General features: G+C 38.4%; 1 protein-coding gene across 1 annotated transcript in view; it reads right to left on the reverse strand.

Annotated features, from left to right (window-relative positions):
* Positions 1-5,897, reverse strand: part of TMEM39A (transmembrane protein 39A) — a 28,250-nt gene extending 22,353 nt beyond the window's left edge. Inside the window, exon 1 of the mRNA XM_015827554.2 lies at positions 5,717-5,897. The gene's annotated coding sequence lies outside the window, so the exon portion shown is untranslated. The remainder of the gene's footprint in view (positions 1-5,716) is intronic.
* Between the last annotated feature and the right edge of the window lie 527 nt (positions 5,898-6,424).

A 6,424-nucleotide genomic window follows, 5' to 3' on the forward strand; every position in this document is an offset into this window, starting at 1 on the left:
TGGGCGCTATCTAACAAAATGAAATTCAATGGTGAAAAAAGTAAGGTTCTACATTTAGGCAAGAAAAACCAAATGTACAGGTATAGTATAGGGGGTACCTTGCTCAATAGTAGTAACTGTGAGAGGGATCTCGGAGTCCTAGTGGACAATCACTTAAATATGAGCCAGCAGTGTGCTGCAGCTGCCAAAAAAGCCAACAAAGTGCTGGGCTGCATTAACAGAGGGATAGAATCAAGATCACGTGAAGTATTAATACCACTTTACAATGCCTTGGTAAGGCCACACTTGGAATACTGCATCCAGTTTTGGTCACCACAATGTAAAAAGGATGCTGAGATTCTAGAAAGAGTACAGAGAAGAGCAACAAAGATGATTAGGGGACTGGAGGCTAAAACATATAAGGAACGGTTGCTGGAATTGGGTATGTCTAGTTTAACGAAGAGAAGGACGAGGGGGGACATGACAGCAGTGTTCCAATATCTCAGGGGCTGCCACAAAGAAGAGGGAGTCAAGCTATTCTCCAAGGCACTTGAAGGCAGGACAACTTAGAACTAAGGAGAAACTTCCTGACAGTTAGAACAATTAACCAATGGAACAATCTGCCTCCAGAAGCGGTGAATGCTCCAACACTGGAAGTTTTTAAGAAGAGACTGGACAGCCATTTGTCTGAAATGGTGTAGGGTTCCTGCCTGAGCAGGGGGTTGGACTCGATGACCTCCAAAGTCCCTTCCAACTTTTTTTTTATTATTATTATTATTATTATTATTATTATTATTATTATTATTATTATTATTATTATTATTATTATAATAATAATAATAATATAAAAATGAATTGTTTATCAACTGAGATTAGCAGTGGTGGTAATCAGTCTATGCATTTGAATATGATCTTATATCATATATACTTTCCACAGACAAAAGCAATAATTAAAAGTAAATATACTTTTAGAAAAGTTCATAAAGGAACAATTTTAAAAAGATGTTGCATGATTTTTTAAGTATTATGCTTTAATATTAATTTGTTAAAAACAGAATACATCAAAATTTCACTGAACTATTAGAACAGTGGTTTCAGATTATAAAATTTATAATTTGGAACACAGGTTTAAACTATTTCAAATTGCAAGTTTGTAAATCTAAAGTTGCATTATTTAATACAATAGAAATATTTCTGTATTATAAGAGATTTTTTACAGACTTTAAACTGAAGATTTAGAGTTGAAAGCAAGCTTTGTCATATTACAATCAAAGCATATTTTGGAAATGCACATTGATCTTAAGATTTGCATTCATACAGCTTACTAGCAATGGTAGGGTTGGCTATTTTTGCAGTAAAACAAAGTTTGTACAAGTCACACGATTAGTACATTAGTGAAAAATTGCATTAAATAACAAAAAACAATTGCAAGCTAAACTTAAATAACAAATTAGAACAAATAGATGACTTTGGGTACCATGGCAGATAGAAAAATGAGAATGTTTAAGATAGGATGGTAAATGGCAGAGTGCTCTTTTTCAAGCAATGAATGTTTCTCAGCAGAAATAAAAATGGCCCTAAATAAGAATGTGCTTCTGTTCAGTTCGATCTGTAGACAAGAGATAGTATATCAAGAGAAATACTTGAAAGCTGAATAAAGTAGGATGCACTGCGACCAATACAAAAAGAAGTTCATTGAGTTAATTGGTCATGCAGAAAGAATGAATGAGGAATGAGCAAATATTTATAAATTTATTTTACAGTATTTATAATCTGTCTAAGTGAATCTGGGCTGTGTACAATATCATCAAAAAGAAAACTAAACATGTCAGTCAAAATAATATCAATCAAAAACAACAAATAATCACAAAAACCCAAACAAAACCTAAGATAGGTACTCACAGCCAGCCAAAAGTATACTGAAATAAAATTTTTAATATGTTTCCAGATTGCAGCAAGGAGGGGGCTGCATATATTCTGGGAGAAAACATTTTACAAGGTGGAAGTTATGACAAAGGCCTGTTTTGTCAGCCACAACCTGCAAGCCTCATGAAGGCAGGGAACTTTTACTAGGCCCTCTCTTGATGAGCAGACTGGACAGGCAGATTCAGTTCTGGAAAGGAGCCTCATATATCCTTGCACCATTTTACAGCTTTACAGATAATGGCCAGTACTTTTTATTTTTTATTTATATTATTTATACAAATAGCTCAAGGCAATGAACATATCCAACACATCTTCCTCCTACTGTACCCAGAACAACAATCCTGTGAGGTAAGTTGGCTGAGAAAGAATAACTGGCCCAAAGTCATCTAGCCGGCTTTTATGGCTAAACTTTCTACTTTCTAGCTGCCTGACTCTGAAATATTTTTTCCTAAGGGAAAAAAATGGACTCAGGAAGCTACAGACCAATCAACCTGATATCAATACCTGGGAAGATCCTGGAAAAGATAATCAAGCAACAAATCTGCGAACACCTAGAAACAAGCAAAGCTATTACTAAAAGCCAACATAGGTTTGTCATGCCAGAGAAAACTTATTCCATTTTTTGACAAAGTGACAAAATTAGTAGGACTGGAGAAATTCTGTGGATATAGTACACTTGGACCTCAGTAAGGCATTTGACAAAGTAGTCTACTTTGGTAAGACTGAAAAATGTGGAATAGATTGCATCATTACAAGATAGATTCGTAAAGAGGCTAACCAATCACACTCAACTTGTAGTTCTCAATGGAACTACATCAACATGGCGGGAAGCATGCAGCGGAGTATCACAAGGCTTTGTCTTAGCCCAGTACCCTTCAACATCTTCATCAATGATTTACACAAAGGCATAGAAAGGGAAACTCATCAAATTTGCAGACGACATCTATCTGGGGAATAGCCAGCACTTTAGAAGGTAGAATCAAGATCCAAAAGGATATTGACAGACTTGAAAACTGAGCCCTATCTAACAAAATGCAAATCAGTGGTGTGAAAAGGAAGATTTTACACTTTGGCAAGAAAAACCAAATGCACAGATATAGTATAGGTGGTGCCTGGCTCAATAGCAGTAATGTGAAAGGGATCTAGGAGTCCTAGTGGATAATCACTTAAGTATGAGCCAGAAGTGTTCCACAATGGCCAAAAAGGCCAATGCAGTCCTAATCTGCATCAACAGAGGGGCAGTATTAAGATCACGTGAAGTGTTAATACCGTTTTATATTACACTAGTAAGACCACATGTGGAATACTGCATCCAGTTTTGGTCATGATACAAAAAAGATTTGAGACTCTAGAAAGAATGCAGAGAAGACCAACAAAGATGATTAGGGGACAGGAGGCTAAACCGTACGATGAACAATTGAAGGAACCAGGTATGTCTAGTCCAATAAAGAGAAGAATTAAGGGTGATATTACAGCTGTCTTCCAGTATTTGAGAGGATCACACTGAAGAGGAGGTTGAGTTATTCTCCAAAGCACCTGAAGCAGGACAAGATGCAATGGGTAGAATATCATAAAAGAGAGATCCAACCTAGAATTAAGGAGAAATTTCCTGTCAATGAGACCAATCAGTGGAATGGTTTGTTGAGATGGAGGTTTTTAAGTAGAAATTGGACAGCTATTTGTTTGGAATGGTATAGATCTTCTGCTTGGCAATGAGTTGGACTAGAACAGGGGTAGGCAACCTTAGCTCTTTTATGACTCATGGACTTCAACTCCCAGAATTCCTGAGCCAGCCATGCTGAGGGGACAGGGAGAGGTTTCCAAGCTGAGCCATGCTGGCTCAGGAATTCTGGGAGTTGAAGTCCACGAGTCATAAAAGAGCCAAAGTTGCCTACCTCTGGACTAGAAGATCTCTAGAGTCCCTCCCAACTCTATAACTTTGAATCTTTAAGCCTAGAAGCCTATCAGCAATCAATATTTAAAACTAATATAGCTGTAATTCTATATTGGCAGGGCCAATAATTGTGCCACTACATTTTGTATCAGCTGCTGCTGTTGTATCATCTTTGCAGCAATCTCATATAAATTAGTTCAATCAAGTGATTTAAGGCACGAATTACTGAAAATATGAAGTGGAAATGGAGTAAGACAAAAATGAACATCAAGAAAGTGTGATAGAATGTGCACCTGGAGAAGCTATCCTAGGGAGGACGTAGTACATTCCAGAGAGAAGCCCAAATTAAAAGACTGCCCAGTCCTGAGATAGATAGTTCAGGATAGCCACATCCTAGAAAAAAATCTGTTAAGGTACAGTGTTATAGCTGTAATATTGACAAGATCTATCCATTAAGTATAAGCAAATACAGGATTGGACTCAATTGAATTTTACTCTGTTGTCCTTAGGCTTGAGCTTGATAGAAAGTCATGGTTGAATGAAGCTGATGAGATCCTCAAAGAAATTAAGGAATTTAAAGAACAAAAGGCAAACCATTTAGTTTTTTTCTTTAAAAAATCTTTGAAAATGGCTTTACTGAAATCCGGACTTCATGTTCAAATATGCAACGTTCACATCCATTGCAATCTCAATTTTAAAGATTCTGTATTGTAATATTCTGAATCCCATAATTCTTTCCTGACATGTGAGGTTTTGTTTATGTAAACTTATGGAATAGAATAGAATAGAATAGAATCTGGAAGGGACCTTGGAGGTTTTCTAGTCCACCCCCCTACTCAAACAGAACCTATATCTATACCTACTTTATCTATATGCCATCTCCAATTGCTTGTCAGTTCTATACTTTTAAATATGATACACATTCAAGTGTCATTTCCAGTCATAATGAAAGCAACTATGTTAAGCCAATAGTAGTAAAAATTGCCTATACTTTTGTTTTTGAAAAGGAAAGCACATTACAAACAGGATTTGCTTCTAAAAATAAAAATATTTATAGCTCTTTTGTTAATTTGATGATCATTCACAATACAGTAAATGTTATTTTAAAAAGCACTCATGAATATTTCTCCACAGAAAATAAATAGCTCCTTGTAACTTCGAATTGTCACTAAACGAACTGTTGTAACTTCAGGACTACCTGTATTCAAAAGAAAACGTCACACTCTTAAGATGTGTCCTGCCCAAATGTATACAGAAGTGCAATTTATATAAGTCACATAACTGTTATAGAAACAATTAAATGCATATGTCGCACTACTCAGTGGAACAACATCTTGCAAGTTTGGATTTCTAAGAAGTTAAAGCAGAGTCCAACAAAAGAACAACATACAGTAACAGCAACATTCTTCATTATCAACAATAAACAAAAGTAAATTCTCCTTCAAATGGAACCCAAATCTTAGCCCGTAGCTCTCGATTTCATCCATCCAAGTAGTGACCAGGTCCGATCTTAGCTGCCTGAGATTAGGTAAGTGCAGCTAGATGTTTCTAGGTAAGATAGTCTACTTCCTACATAAGTATTTTATTCTTCTTGAATGAGAGCTAATGAAACACAAGAGGGGAAGAAAGAGCAAGGAAGATCCTAAAATGTTTGAGAAAAGGAAAAGCCCTGAAGAAGAAAGTGGGAAGGGCCAGTAACTGAGTAGAACTGTTCACTAACCCAACGCGATGGAAAAAGGGGCAACGGGATAAAGCACAGTTCTCTTAGCCGAGCAGCAACGACAGAAGCAAAGCACGACGGTGGCCTCCACTACTCCAAGCCCCAGGGCCGTGCTTGGCTACAACGGGGTGTCTCGGTTACACACCATACACTACGGAGAGAGATGAGAAGGAGGCGGCCATTCAAATCCGACTCACCGCCTCTCCAACAGCACCATGAGCGGTTTGCCTTCACCACCAGCCCGCCAGGTCGGGGAGCCCGCCAGGTTGGGGAGGGGGCATAGCGCAGCCCTCCCAATTCCCTCCGCGTCGCCCTTTCCCCGCTGTGTCCGCGGCGACTGCTGTAAACGCTGATGTCCTGAAGAGACGTGGCAATGAGGATTGATGCGTTCATCAGTGCGCGACGGCAGGGAGAAGGCGGTATCTGCAAACGCGCTGACCAACCGGGGAAAGGGAAAGGGTCAAGAGTTATGGCAGCCATCTCGTAAGGGGCAAAAACTCCGAAACGCGAGAAACCGTGAGACTGTAGTTGCGTCCTCATGATGCATTAAAGTACAACTAGCCAACCCTAATTTAACCTGGTCCACCTTGAGCACTTAGTCCGAGGGGTTCCCAGTTCGTGGTTCATTGGAAGCCAAATATGTCTTAACGAACGTACCCCTGCCTACTAGTATCTCAGAAACTTATCTATGTAATATTTTTCACGCTCACGTAAAGTATTTAAAATACAGTAAGTCATAATTGCACAAGGGACCAGATACTTTCCCGATTCATAGAGAAGTGTTTATACCGTGGTTCTAAATGAATGCGACAAGAGGGAACGAGTTTGTTATATACAACCTTGTACTCGTCTCTGCGAGGCCGAGAATTGACTCAAAAAACCACTTTTTAGTGTGCGCGCCCACC

Source organism: Protobothrops mucrosquamatus, unplaced genomic scaffold (assembly GCF_001527695.2).
Source record: "Protobothrops mucrosquamatus isolate PMUCROS unplaced genomic scaffold, P.Mucros_1.0 scaffold_215, whole genome shotgun sequence".
Taxonomy (NCBI): domain Eukaryota; kingdom Metazoa; phylum Chordata; class Lepidosauria; order Squamata; family Viperidae; genus Protobothrops; species Protobothrops mucrosquamatus.